The sequence below is a fragment of the Rhinopithecus roxellana genome, chromosome 4, assembly GCF_007565055.1.
Source record: "Rhinopithecus roxellana isolate Shanxi Qingling chromosome 4, ASM756505v1, whole genome shotgun sequence".
NCBI classification, from domain to species: domain Eukaryota; kingdom Metazoa; phylum Chordata; class Mammalia; order Primates; family Cercopithecidae; genus Rhinopithecus; species Rhinopithecus roxellana.
In genome coordinates, this window is record NC_044552.1 from 119,764,282 (window position 1) to 119,780,357 (window position 16,076).

The window sequence follows — 16,076 nt, forward strand, 5'->3', positions numbered from 1 at the left end:
CCCAAGGTTCTGACAGCCATCACTATTGCTTTGGAGTTAGGGGAAGCTCTGTCCTCATATAGCAAGAGAGAGACATGTTCCTGGCAACTCAGGTTGAAACTCTGGCCCAGGGAAATATCACTACATGATGGCACAGAAAGCAGTACTTTACGTTATAGGTTAGGTTATGGACCAAATGGGCTTTATTTTATTAATTTTTTTTTTTTTTTTTTTTTGAGGTGGAGTCTTGCCCTGTTGCCCAGGTTGGAGTGCAGTGGCGTGATCTCCGCTCACTGCAGCCTCCACCTCCTGGGGTCAAACAATTCTCCTGCCTCAGCGTCCCAAGTAGCTGGAATTACAGGCATGTGCCACCACTCCTGGCTAATTTTTTTTTTTTTTTTGTATTTTTAGTAGAGACGGGGTTTCGCCATGTTGGCCAGGCTGGTCTCAAACTCCTGACCTCAGGAGATTCACCCACCTCAGCCTCCCAAAGTGCTGGGATTATAGGTGTGAGCCACTGCGCCTGGCCTCAAATGGACTTTGGTCAGCCTAGGAGCCAAGTTACCATATGTAATATTGTTTCTGTTGGGGAAATATTTTTAAACGCCGGTTAAATGCCACGTTCACATGTAGGGGACTACCAGTAGTGGTATGTATATATGTATAATGGTATATGAAAATTGATAGGATCTTGAGGAATAGTATCTTAAGTAAAAAGAGAACCAGAGAAACATGACATTGACAAATGTTTATACTTTTTCCCATTGTTTGTTGAGTGTTAACTCCATGTAGTTTTCATATGAAGCTCATCCTATACATTTATTAGTTGCATGACATAAAGGAATGAGGGACATGAGAGGATGCTTAATTGTCTGTCCTTTTGTGACAACTGAGGCTTCTCTTCTTTTCCAATCGCAGGTAATTAGGAACTGCTACTAAGAGGAAGCTTAAACAATGTCTCCCAGTGGATATCTTTTCTTCCCCTGGGGGAAAATACCTAAATTTTTTTTGCAAATAATTTCCCTTTGCCCCCACCCTGGGGTAGGGAGAGATGGGTACAGTATATTCATATGACAAAAGAAGTATATCTGTCAATAATATAACATATGGTTTGGGGATGTAAGTTATGTCCTTTATAATTTGTAGCTTAAGGAACATCCTGTTATAACTTATTATTTTGATTGTTCCACAGACTGAAACATTCCTTACCAATTAAGCCCTCCTTGAGCCTTTATTTTGAGATGACTTTCAGCTTTCTTACCAATATCTTCTTTTTCCAATATTTAATTTTTCTTTGCTTTGATATGTATAAATAAAATTAAAGAGAAAAATTCAAGACTTGTGATCCTTAAAGATAACTGTAATGTAAACTTGAAAATGTTATTTTCCTAGCAAAATCTATAGATTCTGTTGGTATCTATGGATTCTATCCAAATGCATATCCTTTTTCACATTGAGGACATGTGGACCTATGGAAACCCCAGTAGAGAAAACCTTTCCAAGAAAGGTTAATATACCTATCAGGAATACATTTTTAAAAAATACTTATACAGGTTGAGTAACCCTAATCTGAAAAATCTGAAATCCAAAATGCTCCAAAATCTGAAACCTTTTGAGCACCAACGTGACTTTCAAAGGGAATGCTCACTGGACCAGTTTGGTTTTTTGGATTAGATATGCTCTGTGTGTGTGTGTGTGTGTGTGTGTGTGTGTGTATTCTCACACTTTTCACTTGTCATGAAAATAAACCTATGTATTTACACCCAGAATCTGGAAGACGAGAGTTCAAGAGTGGACTAAAGTAAGCTATGACCAAATTGGAATGGTCCACACACAATCACCCGGGTATGCATTTTTCTGAGAGGATTCAAAGCTCCTGGTCTTCTCTTGGAGAAAGTTTTAACACCATTTAGAAAACAGTTTTCTGGAGTAAGTTAGATAATGGACTTAAATAAGGTCTTTCTCCTCTCCTTGGAAGAACCATGAATTTTCTACGTGTTCAAGCTTTCAGGGTCTCAGAGATTCAATGGGGATAGAAGGTACTGGCTATAGGTAGAAGACAGTAATGGTAAAGATAAAGAGGGTCAGTGCAATTCCAGAGGCCAAGCAGAGCTTCTGCTAGGCTTCATTTTGTGTTTTGAGCAGGTTGGTTCTGCTGTATAAGAAGTTTTAGTGATGACCTTAACGTTATAAAATGACGTGTCACGCTCTCATTTCTCTCTGTTTATGTGTATGTGTGTACATGAGATGATCTTTCGTCTGTGGTCTCTATGGACACCCATGCTCTGTATTGTTGGATCCAAAGGCTCTCAAGGAAATATTCTGTCCACTGTTTTGATGCATAGGGTTTGACACAGTGTGAAACTGTCATCTCAAGTTTTGTTTTTAGGCCCCTTCTTAAGGAGAGAGACATCTTTTGAGGACTAGTTTTTTTCTAGTTTGTCTATATTCCTGTCAATATAATCTTTCATCTCGTGTAGACATGACTTAATAATGAGAGATCCCTGTGGATTAGTTGTAGCCTCAGTGTCCATGAAATGAGAAAGGATAATGGTTATTTAAGGATTTTTTTTAAATCGTGGTAAAAGACATAACAGAAAATTTATCATTTTAACCATTTTTAAATGTATAGTTCAGTTGCATTAAGTACATTTACATGGTTGTGCAACCAGAGGATTTTTTAAAAGTAAATTTTTCTGCACAAGTATTTCTATCTTGCCTAGTCAGAAATTTCTCCCCAGAAAACCGTATATCTTACTTACCCCAAGGACAATATAAGTAAAATGTGTTTGCTAAAATAACTGAGCACATCAATTTAAGTTTTTGCGATAAGTAAAAGACTCAATGTTACAACTGCCACCAAATCTGTTACTAAATCTGTCAGAATTCTAATTTAGCTACTGCATATCACACCCTATGAATGCAGCCTTTCTTGTGGCACATCTTCACGTTTCCCGTTTCTGTTTCCTAAGTAACAGTTTATTTCTAGGTAGACTGCAAGACTGAAGGCACTCAACTCAGCACGCTTGGTTCTACTAATTCACTGCAATGATAATGATTGCCTGTTCCACTAAGATAGGCTACTTCCAGTTATCTTCCATGTCATAGATTTCAGCTTCTAAAAAAGAAAAGTGGTTTTATGTGGTACAAATAAAAATGGTAAGGTATTAAGAACTCTAAAGGTTTTAATTACTTATAACCTGAGAGGTAGATAGGTTGTGCCTTCCCCATTTTACAGACATGAAACCTGAAGCTCAAAGCTTAAATAATAGTCTCACATTACAGCTGGATTTCATCTAATATTGCCTCGCTATAGAGTACTATAGGGTGTTAGAGTCGAATGCCATTCTTTGACTTATAGGAAGATAAAACTGCAGATGGGAAGCCTTTATCACGTAAGTCTGAGAGTTTTGAAAAATAATTGAATCCCAATGAGGATGATACAATGCTCTTGGTATGGGTTTTTCAATATGTTTCATAGGAATTACTTTGCAAAACTTTGAGATAATCATTGTAGAATTGTGACTTCTAAGGGGAGGGTTTAACTGACAGATGGTCTCTTAGTCTCCCTTCTTCAAAAGCTGAAGATAGAAGCCAGGTGTGGCAAGTGTGCGCCTGTAACCCCACCTAATCTAGAGTCTGAGGCATGATCCCTTGAGCCCAGGAAGTCCAGGCTGTAGTGAACAATGTTCAGGCCACTGCATTCCAGCCTAGGGGACAGAGTGAGACCTCTTTAAAAAAGGAAAGAAGAGGCCGGCACGGTGGCTCACACCTGTGATCCCAGCACTTTGGGAGGCCGAGGCGGGCGGATCACCTAAGGTCAGGAGGTAGAGACCAGCCAGACCAACATGGAGAAACCCCGTCTCTACTAAAAATACAAAAATTAGCTGGGTGTGGCGGTGCGTGCCTGTAATTCCAGCTACTTGGGAGGCTGAGGCAGAAGAATGGTGTGAACCCAAGAGGCAGAGGTTGCCTTGAGCTGGATCATGCCATTGCACTCCAGCCTGGGCAACAAGAGTGAGACTCCGTCTCAAAAAAAAAAAAAAGAAAAAAGCACCAAAAAAAAAATTGTGAAGAGACACGAGACATTGCTTTCACATTGTTTCTTGCCACTACTAAGTATAACAGTTTTATGGTTTATATTATTTTATTCAAAAGAAGTTTTCCAATCTTATTTTCTTCCCAAAAACAATTTTTATTTCTAAGACAAAGGATTTATTAATTTTACATAATGAAATTATACAAATATATGTATACTGTTTCTGTCCAGTGGTGTTTCTTCCTTCCAAGTAGACAGACATTAAATACTTTATTTAATAATACTCTTAACAGGCTTTGGTGTAAGCCACTGCCTTTGCTCCTGAGAATACTTTGAATGAATATATCATTCGCCATTTCTTTATCTCTTGGTTTTCAGGAAAATTTCTTGGGTTCATCTAGCTAAGTTAAGATACATAATTTTATTTTCATTACTTTTCTGTATTTTATTCTTTTATGGAAATATTGCCCTTTATACTGTAATTTCAAAATCAGTTAAACCCTACGGATTTAGCTCAGTAATCAGAATGAATCTTCCAATTTTCAAATGATAAAAACCAGACAACAGAGAAATGTAACTGCTTTTTCCCAAACTCCCAAAGGAAAACATTAGAGCCAGGATTATATTTACATGTATTTTTAAATCACGTACTTTTGCAACAGATGACACATTTGAAAAAAAGTTTTCCTTTTCTCTTAATTCATCAGAAAATTACATGGGAGAGTTCATGGTTCCAGGAGTTTAAGATGAATATACACTTTGAGTTCAAAAATACTTAATAGTCACTGTAAATATACTAGGTGCACTTCCTGGCTTAGAGATAACTGTGTTCATAGAATCCAAAGACTGTAAAGGAAGTGATTGCAAGTGTGTTGTATTTACTGCCTATAGTATATATATTCCATAATGTCTGCTCACGCAAGGGATCTAGGCTGTGCACTCCTTATGAGAATCTAACTAATGTCTGATGATCTGAGGTATGACAGTTTCATCCTGAAACCATCTCTCTCCCGACCCAACGCCCCTGGCCCAGAGAGGGGACCTCTGTCTTGCACTATAGCTCTTTGTTTACATTGTCCTAATCACCTTCTTTTGGAATGTAAACTCATGGGTTGGGGAGCAGAACAGAGAAGATGTCTTTTCCCCCCTTGTTTCCCTAGTAACTTAGCTGAATGTTGAGATACAGGTGATTAATTATGGAGAAGCTCTGGGAGACTATTTATTATGTAGACTTAATGCATTTTTAACATGTTTATTCTGCTGTTTTCCTGTAAATGCCATTCTTTCAGATCAGAATCTGAAACCAAAGAGAGCCAGCCAATCACGTGGGCAGGATTACAAGAGCATCAGGCAGGATTACAAGAGCATCATTTTAATGTATTGACTTTTTGGTCTATTTCTGTATTTAAATCTAGGATTTCCATTCAGTCAATATAACCCACTAATTGAATGTTAGACTCACATTATAAAAATGATTTTGAAAAGAAAATAGGAGAGATTATAGTAAAGCTCTACTTTGATTATGTTTTATTCCTCAGTTTTGTTCTTCACACAGGGATACAGGTTTGCCCACAGGGTGGTGGTTCTTCATTTCTGCTGCTGTGAGTAATGGCTGTCCACCATCTGAAGCAGTTGTCATGATAAACCGGGTGATGCCATTGAATAGACTGGGTTTGGGCACCACAGGGTGGGAAGTCTAGGTCACTAGTCATAAACAGCTTTGTCCTAGGAACAAGAGGCTTGCTGGTTGTCATCTGTCTTTGCACAAACAGCTCATCCTGGCACTTAAAAACATTGGCATAAATTGGGTCAGATATTAGATTGAATTATATGAAATTGCCCTACTTGTCCATTTTTGACCTAACATGACAATTTCATGTTGTTCCATGTAACACAAAGCACAATGAAGAAAACCTGTTCAAATGTTAGTCTCTTGTGTAATTTTTACATTTTGTAATTAAAAAATACTACCAGTTAAAAACAGGTTCAATAGTCTGTGAGAATTTATACCATTCACACCTTTCCCTTTCAGAAGCATCATTATTCTAGGCAAAAATGACATAGAGTAGAGATGGATTCTAGGATTTCATAAAAAAGTTAAAGTTCAAAGACATCACAAAGTCCTAACAACAGTAATGCCAAAGTCTCTGCAGCATGAAGTCTGCATCTGAAAGAGGAGTGATTATGGGGAGAAGGGAAAGGGATTTTTTGGGGATAAGATGAGCTCTGGAGGGGATGTAGGATGAGAGTCTACAGGCAAGGGCCTGTCAAGCAGACCTATAGGTGTGAGAGAGCGCGACTCAGGCCCACAGAAGCAGTGATGATGGAAATATACCTTAGTGCTGAGCTTGGCTCATCTTCCAAGCAGCACAAGTAGGTATCTGGGGAGACAGGCACATATGTTTTTCCACTTCCACTTATCCCAAAAGGATGAATTCAGACTCACACCCTGAAAGATCATGCTATGTGCTGACGTCTGAAATCAGGTACCTGAGGGATTCAATTTTTGCTTTGCTACTAGAGAAGTAAAACTCAAATGTCCTAAAAAAGCAATTCATGCCTTGGTTGATAGTATTGAATTGTAATCAACTTAATAATTAGAGTGAGAAACATTCATCAGATCCTTTGATGGCTTGAATTATTGAGAAAAGGGCATAAGAGTGTACTGAATCAAAAAACAGGTGATGAGGTGTGAGACCATGATAACCAGCTAAGTTTAATTAACTGAGATCATACAGTATCTTAATGACATCATTTGGCATATTTGTGTCATTGAAACAATATAATAAGTATAATAGAAGTAACTTTTCCTTGGATCTTGTATTTCTCATAACTAAATTATATTATTAGAATTTTATCCAGCTACTTAAGAAAATCTTCCTGATGGCTTTTAAGTGTGATGTTCCTGAGTCTTATAGTAATGATTTTCTATTCTTGGCTCTTTGGGTTGCTTCTGCCACTTCTATTTTGAAAGAACTTAATGATAACCACAGGATTAATAATGACATCTAATTGTTGAAGGCTTAATGGCTAGAGTATTTCATTGTGACTTTTCATGTAGACATAGAAGGATTTTTTTACTTTTTACTTTACAAACTTACAGGCTATCTTGTGCCAGCTTGTATATATCTGGAAGAGGAATTGAATGTATTTGGCTGACTCCATTTCACAAGTGTCTTATGAATCTCTGTGGCAAATTGATATATCCATCCATGGTAGAAGGCAGGAGACTGCCATGGGAATTTGTCTCCAGGATCATCAAGGTCCTCAGTATAAGAAACCTGATGTTACAGGCCAGGCGCGGTGACTCATGCCTGTAATCCCAGCACTTTAGGAGGCCGAAGTGGGTGGATCACCTGAGGTCAGGAGTTCAAGACCAGCCTGGCCAACATGGTGAAACTCTGTACTGAAAATTACAAAAATTAGCTGAGTGTGGTGGCATGCGCCTGTAGTCCCAGCTACTCAGGAGACTGAGACACAAGACTCACTTGAACCCAGAAAGCAAAGGTTGCAATGAGCTCAGATTGCGCCACTGCACTCCAGCCTGAGTGACAGAGCAAGATTCTGTCTCAAAAAGAAAGAAAGAAAGAAAGAAACCTGATGTTGCAGAGCATTGTAATGAGGTAAGAATTTCCTATGGTATATTGTTGCCAAATAAACTAAACAGTAGGAAGAGGTAAGACAAAGTTATAGGCCTAGACAAGAATGGAAAAGAAAAAAAGGAATCATTAATGTTGGGGATAAAAGGACAGATATTAATGAAGTATTTACTGCTTAATAACAAAAGAAACATACTTTTTTTCTAGCTGAGGATTTTCATGAGTTGTTTTTCAGGATATAAGTGAATGTATACAATTCCTTACCTGTCGGTACAACATGCGTTGGTCCCCCTTCCCCCCACAGATGGCAAGGTGAATTATGAAATCTTATTTAAAAAAATACAGCTAGTCTACTCTTGGAAGGTAGAGATATGTCCTTATTTGAAATGGCTTGCAGTGTTTTTCAAGGAGATTAGCACCTATTGGACTCTTTCTGTGCCTATTAAAACCGGAAATTGGAGCTGGATGTGGTGGGGCACCGCTGTAGTCTCAGCTACTTGGGAGGATTACTTGAGCTCAGGAATTTGAGGCTAGCCTAGGCAACATAGTGAAACCACTGTCCCTAAAAAATACATTTTTAAAATAATAAAAATCAGAAATTGGTAAAAACACTGCAAAAAAGAGGGATGGTGAAGGTAAGCATTGTCTATTTGGGGATTGACAGATTATGCCTAAAATTTTAAGATTCCTAATGATGACTTGCATGTATTTCCTATAATGTGCTATTAGTTATTTCTCATTGCATCTAAGAACTTTATTAAGAAGTACCTAGTGGCCGGGCGTGGTGGCTCACGCCTGTAATCCCAACATTTTGGGAGACCAAGGCGGGTGGATCACGAGGTCAAGAGATCGATACCATCCTGGCCAACATGGTGAAACCCCATCTCTACTAAAAATTAGCTGGGCATGGTGGTGCACACCTGTAGTCCTAGCTACTCAGGAGGTTGAGGCAGGAGAATCACTTGAACCCGGGAGGCAGAGGTTGCAGTGAGCAGAGATCGTACCACCGCACTCCAGCCTGGTGACAGAGCAAGACTCCGTCTCAAAAAAAAAAAAAAAAAAAAAAAAAAAAAAAGTACCTAGCATGGCAAATAGCAAGAATCCGTATTTTGCTGCTTTAGTGGAGGAGACACTATTATTTTTTATTTTATAAACAAAAGTAGAATTTTGTGTGATAAGTTTTTTCTTGGAGCATATTCTCTTAAACATATTGTTTTCTTCTGCTACAATTGATACCCAAAAAAAGCTTTGTGAAAAGAATGCCAAGATAGTGTCACTACTATCATAAAACTTTAAAAAGTGAATAAAAATGTGAGAGAAGTTAATACTTAGCAAATGGTTTTTCCCAAAACTGGAAAAGCTTGTACAAGAATATTATCTGGAAACTATTTAAAACTTTAAAAAGTGACTTTGGAAAGAAAATTGTTATAGAAATTTGCCTTTTGTAAGATGTTACAATTAGCTAAATATGAACATAATGTGAAAGTAAATAAAACACAAGCTGCCCTTTTGCAATAATACTGTCCTTTCGAAATTTTTTGAGAGGCTTTTTCCCAGAATAAGCATGACTCTTTTTTTTTTTTTTTTTTTACAGCAAGTCTTTTCATTTTTATTACTCAAAAAAGTTTCATTTTTTTATTTAGCTTTCTGACTCTGTGCTTGTGCCTTCAACACTTTCACAACGATTTTCTGCTCCTCAATAAGGAAAGCACGCTTGATCCTGTCACGAACACATTTAGCACACATGGAACCACCATAGGCCCTGCTGACATGTTTCTTTGTTTTGGACAATCTCATAAGAACTTTAGGTCTTACAGCACGAACCCCTCGAAGTCTGCCTGGGCACACACCACATGCAGATTTTGGTGCTTTCCCAACCTTCTTGGTATAAAGGTAAACAATTCTATTACCAGGGGTTTGGGACAGCCTAGTTTTGTTAGAGGCTGTATTGTAGGAAAGCCTACGTCGGTATGTCAAACGCTGGACCATTCTGAGTGCCTGCAGACAACGTCCCCGGAAGAGCAGCATGACTCTTAACAGAGGACTTTCCGCTCTATATTGCGTATGAAGTGCGTGCCCATGTTAATGGTCCAACTTCAAGCATCTTTTGTGCCATCATTAACAACTGGAACACAGAAAATTGTGAACAGAAATCGCCTCTAGACATCTCTCACTTGTTATTGCCTAAATTTTGTGAATGTAACATGCATTTTTCTGATGAGAAAAATACAATTTTTTTTTTTTTTTTCTGGAGATCGAGTCATGCTCTGTCGCCCAGATGGGAGCACAGTCACACACTCATAGCTCACTGCAGCCTTGAACTCCTGGGCTCAAGCAATCCTCCCTGCTTAGCCTCTTGAATATCTGGGACTACAGGCACACACCACCATGCCTGGCTAATTTTTTTTTTTTTTTTTTTTTTTTTTAATTTTTGTAGAAACGGGATCTCGCTATGTTACCCAAGTTGCTCTCAAATTCCTGGCCTCAAGCAATCCTTCCACCTTGGTCTCCCAACGTGCTGGGATTACAGGTGTGAGCCACTGCACCTGACCATATTTATTTAGAAAGTAAAAAAATTTAAATTGTTTCTAAATCATCTATAATCCCTACCATCTCTGTATAACTATGTTAACATTTTGGTATTTATTATTCTGGTCTTAATAAACCCTAACGTATGTGTGTGTTTACAAATGTGGTATATCATTACATATGCGATTTTACAACCCATTTTCTTTACAATTTAAATCAGAAGCATTTTTGAAACATTCTTCTGCAATAGTTAAGATGGGTATCCTTTATTTAGGATTTCTTCATTAAGGATTCAAACATACTTTTCCACCTCTCCCCACCACTTGTCAATGTCATGGGCAAAGAAATCGTGGTTTATTTTATGTTTTTGATTTTTCTATCCTGCCCCTTCCATAGGTGGTTTATGTTTTAGTTTGCATTTCTTTGATTATTGGTGATGTTACACATTTTTATATACTTGTTAGCATTTTCCTTTCTTTTGTCAATTACATATTCTGACATTTTCACTGGGATGTTTCAGTTTTTATAAATAAAGTGTACTTACCTTTTTCTTGTCAAATATGTTATAGATACTTTTTCATTTTGACATTTGCCATTTGATGTAATTATCGGCTTTGTTTATTTAAATTGTTGTTTTGAGAATGATGGGTTCAGAAATCTTCCTACTACAGAGAGTTGATTTTGGGATAGCCTTAGGTGGTTCCATCAGATCCGCACCAAAATGGTTTCAAATACCCAAGTGACCTATAAACTGTAAATTCACAAGACCCAGTGAACCCTAAGGTCTGAGCTCTGGGGCATAACCACAGCCTCAAAGCTAGGCCAGGATTAAGCCAGCTCAGATGCACTCAGCCTGTAGAATCTAACTAGGTCAGTCTGCTGTGACTCTCAGATTGTGGGGCTATTGTTGTCAGTGTCTCTTCTGCCTATGAAAATTAGAATTGAGGAAAGTTACAGATGCATCCTATATGGTTGCTATTAGTGAAATTATATACAGAGAATGTAATTTGAAAACAGTTGATACACTGACATTATTTAGAGACTTAAAGGACTGTGAAAGATACTTCTAGCTATCACACCTGCAACTCTCCTGTTTGCAGGGAGCCTTCATCTTATATGTGGTAGCCTTCTGTCCTGTTCTTGCTTTTGCCAAGGAAGGAGCCTTCATTCTGGTGTTCATGATTTTGCCAGGCACATAAAGTAGTTCTTCATTAAGGATTTTTTGCCTTTCTTTCCCCTCCCCACGTCACTTTTATTCAAATATATAGTTCCTAGATTTTTGCATTGACTTTAGTGAACTGAGCAGATAGCTGCTCTAGTTCTTCCTATATCTAGGATTTAGAGAATTTTCATTTGCAATCAGTTGGACTTGTTCTTACAACAGTTTGTGTAGATACAGCAGCAAGCAGGCTGTGATGGTTTATACTCTAATTGGTCCATTAGATGTACTTGATGTTTCACAAGGTTAGGAAGAGAAAAAAATGTTTGTCCACATCAGACTTGTGGAGCCTGCTAATGGAGCTTAATATCTATTTTTGCCATCTGTGAAAATGCATTATGGGTTCTATTTAAAGCATTAAAAAATCTGAAGTGGAATTGATCATTAAGTGATCCAATTTAGTTACCTTCTACTAAGGCAATCAGGTGACCCTCTAAATTTGATTTCCCCTAAATTTCCAATTAATGTGCTTATCCTGGTACATTTGATTTACAAAGAGAATTTACTGCCACATGGTATTCATTTTATGGGAATGTCATGTCGAAACAATATCATGTAACTATATCTTTTAAAGACAATCCTGCAATAATAAAACTAACAAACATAATGTAATGACATTTGTAAAGTGTATCCCAGAACTACACCTAGATTAATAAATATTGAGGAAAAGGAACATCCTCAGTCAAGTAAATTTAGAGACCTTATTGAGTTGTTTGCTTTACTGTAAGATTCCTCAAGACATTTAATATATGTGTTATAATGCTCTAAAAGAAGAGACACAATTCATACCATTTTTCAAATACATTTAATATCAGAACCTTCCATTTTGGAAGAAAGTACCACTCAGAGGACACACTTGGTAAATCCTGTGCTACAGTAGAAGCTTTGGAATAAGTGATTAAGAATATTAATGTTATGATTCACAGTTTAAGAATCATTGAATATGGGTCTGGGCACAGTGGCTCATGCCTGTAATCCCAGCACTTTAGGAGGCTAAGGCTGGAGATCACTTGAGGCCAGGAGTTCAAGACCAGGTTGGGAAACGTAGTGAGACCCTTGCTCTACAAATAAAATAAAAATTACCTAGCCGGGTACTCTCCTGTAATCCTAACTGGGAGGCTGAGACAGGAGGATCACTTGAGCCTGGGAGTTTGAGGCTGCTGTGAGCTATGATAACACCCCTCCACTCCAACCTGGGTGGCAGAGTGAGGACTTTGTCTAAAAAGAAAAAAAAAAAATCACAATCACAACATTGTGATTGACAGTTTAAGAATCATTGAACAAATATCCATATTCAGGTACAGAAAACAACCCTCAATTGATTAAGAAAATGACTTTGCAACCCCAAATTCTGTTGTGCAAGATATTGGTGAAGAAAGTTGAAGAATTCTACTTATTGTCTAAGAGTTTAATAATTTAGGTGGCAAAGAAAGCGTTAAATAAATACATCTACATCATACCAGAATGACCATGGGCAAAGAGAAATGAGACTCTTTTCTTCCATTGCAAATGGCCCTCACAACAATAATGATGCTGTTATGCCAGGATCCAACTAAAGAAGCCTTTACTCCATGATTCAAAATTATTATACTTTACTCTTTAATAAGAGAATGTTTAGTTAGCTTTTGTTTTACTTTAGGAGAAAAAGTATGAGAAATATTTCTTTTTGCTTTTGTGTTTAAGAATAGTGCCAGTTTTTAATTGGGCTCAAGCTGCTCAATGTGAGGTCTGTCCTGGCCCTAGAAGGGGAATCCTGGACTCACTTGAGATTGATATTTCAGGGCTTCGCTTGAGCCAAGAAAAAGAATCTCAAGTCAATTGATGCATGGTCTCATGAAATTGCTCCCAGAAATTCCCCCAGCTCAGCACCCGCTGCTCTAGATAAGAGATTCTATTACCCTTTGCTACACAGAGCCAGCAAGTTTCACCTTCAAATTGCTCTTTGCTCAATTTTCATATTTATTTCTTGCCATGTTTTTTTTTTTTTTTTTTTTTTTTTTTTTTTGAGACAGAATCTTGCTCTGTCGCCCAGGCTGGAGTGCAGTGGCCGGATCTCAGCTCACTGCAAGCTCTGCTCTGGCCAGTTTTAAATTAGGCATCTGACAGTTTATTTCATCTGATCAAATCAAATTGATTTTTTTTTTCTCTTGAAAAAAGGTTAAAAATATCTGAAGGTAGGCCACTATGTAAAAGAATCCATTTTCGTATTTCCTCTGAAGTTTAGAGCAATACAGTTGTAATAGAAATGGAGAAGGGAGTAGGGAAGGAGTTTACTTTCTTTTTGTATCTTTTGCTTTGGAGAAAATGTTAGTGTATTTTTAGAAAAACTTTTTGTTGTTGTTGTTTTGGTGTGTTTTACGTTCAATTTTTTTCCATTTTAACTAATGTTCCTGTGAGTATAAAGGAGCCAAATGTTGCATTCATTTTTCTATCAATAATAGGGATTTGGTGGCCTTGGTTTAAATATTTTTAAATTTAATTTAATTTTTAAAATACTTTTATATCAGGGGTACATGTGCAGGTTTGTTATATAGATAAATAATGTGTTGCCAGGGTTTGGTTTATAGATTATTTTGTCACCAGGTAATAAAGCATGGTACCCAACAGGTAGTTTTTTTAGTCCTCACCCCCCTCCCGCCCTTCACCCTCAAGAAGGCCCTGGTGTCTGTTGTTCCCTTCTTGGTGTTCATGTGTACTCAATGTGAGTGAGAACATGCATTATTTGGTTTTCTGTTCCTGCATTAGTTCACTTAGGATAACTGCCTCCATCTTCATCCATGTTGCTGCAGAGGACATGATGCTGTTCTTTTTTATGGCTGCGTAGTATTCCATGGTATATATGTACCACATTTTCTTTATCTTGCCTACCATTGATGGGCATCTAGGTTGATTCCATATCTTTGCTATTATGAATAGTGCTGTGATGAACATGTGCATGTGCCTTTTTGAGATGGAGCCTCCCTCTGTTACCCAGGCTGAAGTGTGGCATGATCTCGGCTCACTGCAACCCCTGCCTCCCAGGTTCAAGTGATTCTCCTGCCTCAGCCTCCTAAGTAGCTGGGATTACAGGCATGTGCCACCACACCCAGCTAATATTTTTGTATTTTTAGTAGAGACGGGGTTTCACCATGTTGTCCAGGCTGGTCTCGAACTGCTGACCTCAGGTGATCCACCCACCTCGACCTCCCAGAGTGCTGGGATTACAGGCGTGAGCCACCACACCCAGCTGTATGTGTCTTTATGGTAGAATGATTTATATTTCTTTGGGTATACACCCAATAATGGGATTGTTGGGTCAAATGATACTGCTATTTCAAGGTCTTTGATAAATCACCAAACTGCTTTCCACTGTGACTAATTTACATTCTCACCAGCAATGTGTAAGTGTTGCCTTTTCTCTGCAACCTAACCAGATCTGTTATTTTTTGACGTTTTAATAAGAGCCTTTCTGACTGGTGTGAGGTAGTATCTCATTGCGGTTTTAATTTACATTTCTCTAATGTAAATCTTTTAAAAATCTTTCACATACATGTCAGACCTACAGAAAAACTGAAAAGTTGCAAGAATAGTACAAAGAATTCCCATGTACCCTTCACTTGGATTTTTCAAATGTTAATAATTTAAAACAATTTTTGTTGTGGGTCCCTAGTAGCTATATGTATTTATGGGGTATGTGAAATATTTTGATACAGGCATATAATACATAATCACATCAGAGTAAATGGGGTATTCGTCACCACAAGCATTTATTCTTTCTTTGTGTTACAAACAATCCAATTATATTCTTTTGGTTATTTTTAAATGTACAATAAATTGTTGACTGTAGTCAACCTGTTGTGCTATCAAATACTAGATCTTATTCTAGTTATTTTTCTGTACCGTTAACCATCCCTACTCCCTCCATCCCCACCACTACCCACACTACTTTTCCCAGCTGCTGATAACCATCATTCTACCATTTATCTCTATGAGTTCAGTTGTTTTAATGTTTAGCTCCCACAAATGAGAACACACAAAGTCTGTCTTTGTCCCTGGCTTATTTCACTTAATTTCTTTCATTTCCATCCATGTTGTTGCAAATAGCAAGATCTCATTCTTTTTTATGGCTGAATTGTTCTCCATTTTGCATTTATATCACATCTTCTTTATTCATTTGTCTGTTGTTTGACACTGAGGTTGCTTCCAAATCTTGACTGTTGTAACTAGTGCTGTAATAAATATAATAGTGCAGATATCTCTGATACATTTGATTTCCTTTCTTCTGAGTATATACCTAGCAGTGGTATTCCTGGATCATATGATAGTTCTATTTTCAGGTTTTTATAGAACCTTCATACTATTCTCCATAGTGGTTGTACTAATTAACATTCCCACCAGCATTGTACAAGGGTTTCCTTTTCTCCACATCCTCACCAGCATTTGTTATTACCTGACTTTTGGATAAAAGCCATTTTAACTGGGGTGAGGGGATATTTCATTGTAGTTTTGATTTGCATTTCTCTGATAATCAATGATGGTGAGCACCTTTTCATATACCTATTTGACATTTGTATGTATTCTTTTGAGAACTGTTTATGTAGACCTTTTGCCCATTTCAAAATCAGATCATTAGATAGTTTCCTATAGAGCTGTTTGAGCTCCTTGTATATTCATTATTATTCCCTTGTCAAATGAATAGTTTGCAAATATTTTCTTCCATTCTGTGGGTTGT

At 37.6% G+C, this 16,076-nt stretch overlaps 1 protein-coding gene and 1 pseudogene across 3 annotated transcripts in view; one reads left to right on the forward strand and one right to left on the reverse strand.

Moving 5' to 3' along the window:
- Window positions 1-16,076, forward strand: part of MAP7 (microtubule associated protein 7) — a 210,459-nt gene that overhangs the window by 57,701 nt on the left and 136,682 nt on the right. The window lies entirely within an intron of this gene.
- Window positions 9,189-9,637, reverse strand: LOC104675010 (annotated as a pseudogene). The gene has a single exon (XR_749714.2). The product of XR_749714.2 is annotated as a 60S ribosomal protein L34 pseudogene (transcript).